Source organism: Rutilus rutilus, assembly GCF_951802725.1.
Source record: "Rutilus rutilus genome assembly, chromosome: 17".
In the NCBI taxonomy this organism is placed as follows: domain Eukaryota; kingdom Metazoa; phylum Chordata; class Actinopteri; order Cypriniformes; family Leuciscidae; genus Rutilus; species Rutilus rutilus.
The window spans coordinates 25,276,821-25,279,517 of NC_140230.1; positions in this window are offsets into that span (position 1 = coordinate 25,276,821).

Here is a 2,697-nt window from a genome sequence, read left to right on the forward strand (position 1 = left end):
TTGTCAACTGTCTATATTGTATCAGAGGCCCTTTGCGATGCTTACACTGGTCTTCATTTGTACATGCACAGCGTAATTATTTATATTTTATGTTGGTTGTTTCAACCAATTTTCAAGCACTGCCTGCTAGCTAGTGCGACTTCGTCAGCTGTGACAGTAAGAGTTTGGTAATGAATCGCTACCACCTTTATAGCAACTTTCATTTAATTTAATTTTTTGGGATATACTAACTTTTCATTAGCCTATGTTTTATTGTATTGAGTGAAGTGGCTTGTGAGAACAATGCTGGACCTCTAGGATTGTTATGGGATCACCAGTCCTGTCTGTTTCATGGATCACCTGCCCCTGGTTTTTGTTTTTCCTGTTTACACACACCCACACAAGCACACATTTTTGTTGTCTGTCATTGTTTAATAAAAAATATTTAAGCGAACTCTGAACGGACCGCCACGGCAGACCTCTTTGCGTGATCACGAAGGTAGGCTAATGGCTGAATCAAAATTTATAAGCAAAATCACGGGAATCAATAGCCTAATACAGCCCAGTTGTGCTAAAATAAATATCATGAGACGTCCATCATCAGATGAATGATATGGAAAAGTTAAGTTAGAGCCGCTAAAGCCAGTGCTACTACCCATGCGAACATGAACACTAAGCTTTTCCCTCCAAAAATATAGCCTAAAACTTATCTCCAAATGCAAAACTGACATTAACAAAATGCAATAATGCAATAACAGCTGAAAAAGTACTTGGGTGTGTGTTTTATTTTATATTTACCGTTCAATAATGCAATCGCTGCTGTCTGTCCCATAGAAGAACATGACAGCCAGCGTATGTTTTGGAACTATTGGGGCTTACATGAACCACGTGACAGCCATAGCGGCGACATCAAAGAGTGTCGCAACTCTTTCTCTCTATGGCTCTGTTTTGAGCGAATCGATTGATCCAGTTCACACAACTTTATCCCATTACAATCCGAATTATTCAGTAAAAATCAGTTAAAAGTTTTTGACACAAGCTGCCATATAAAATGGGAATAGTACACAAGTGAAATGTACTACTTTTTCTAATATTTATGATATGTTTTTTTCAGGTCTGGAGCAACATGAGGGCGAGTAGGCTAAATGCTGACGTAATGTTCATTTTAAGCTAACCCAAAATAATGCCCATGATTGAGACAGTCGATTAGTTATATAGACTGATTAACGAGTTATGTCATTTAGTTTTAAATTAATTATTTATAACAGGTTTGCCTTTCATTCTAAACGGATAATTTTATTTTGAACATTCACTTTTTGACAGTTGGGGGCGCCAGAGCACTGTAATTAAACGTATTAAACTGTCCCAACAGGAACACATGAGCTGGATAGGAAATGTCATACATAGTACAACTCCAACTACTTCTACCATATCTTTATATAGTAATATTAAATAGTAATAGTAGTAGCCTATGCTAGTATGCTATTCCGGTGCTGAGATATGTCCCAGGCATTTGATAGCCAACCTCAAACATCCTTTATATTTTGTTTCCTTCATTTTAGGTCCTTATAAAAAGCATCATTAAACAATGTAGACCAACACTGTAAATAGCAGTATAATAATAATTTAGGGGATATTTGTATATCTCTTTTGAAACTTAATTCAGTTCTACGAGAAGCCTAACACTGGCAACACCATTACTTGAGCAGTGTTGTTAAATACGAGCTTGAATAACGCAGTAATATCACAAGCCAATAAAAGCAGATCGGCATACGCCTCGCAACTACTGTCACAACTCATTATGAGAACCCACATCAGCGCAATTTACTGCCAATAAAACACTGACAGCATTTCTGTCCACTTCATTAAGCTTCTAATTTCTTGTAAACATTTTTTTTTTTTTTGCATTAATCCCTTAAATGGCTTTGCATAGGCTTCTGTAGAAATTTTGGCCAAAACAAGCAGCTTCTCATGCAACTTGTGAATGAATAATTAAACAATTCTGGTCGATTAAGGGTCAGACTATTTTTTTTTTAAGTATCCAGTATCCACCATATTCTTATACTGACCACGCAGCAAAGTAGGCGTACCCTAGAAACAAGCATTTAGAGCTAGGCATGACTTGATACATTTTTTGCTAACTACAATTTTTAATGTGCAATGTTAACCACAAGGCCTAATTACTTCACAGTTTACAGTTTTATTAAAGCAGTAGGCTATCATACTTGCAATTATTCTGAAGTACTGAATATAAACATTATAGGCTTATGTATAATGCAATTAAGTTGTGTTAGGCTATCTACTTAGTGATCCATACATTAAGATTAGCCTATTAACTAGTGAGTTAAACTCAAGATCAGATCATTCTGATTTTTGAATAAATCGTTTAGACCTATTTTGTGAACTGGACCAATCAAATTCACTAAAAAGATGACTAAAAAGAACTATTTGTTCATGTATCAGACAATGTTGCTTCTCCCACTTATTATCCCATTATTATTAGGCTACTGTAAAACCATGCATATACATTAATATGTGATGTCCATTAAACATAAGAGGCTTTCAGAATTAATAAATTCTGTGCTTTTTTGTTTGTTTTAATTCCAAAGTTGTATTGTACTAAGTTATCACAGTTGTTGCATAACAACTGCAGTAGGATGAAAAGTTACCATGGTAGGCTAAAATAAGTTATACTCATTTATTCACAGAAGGCCAAAT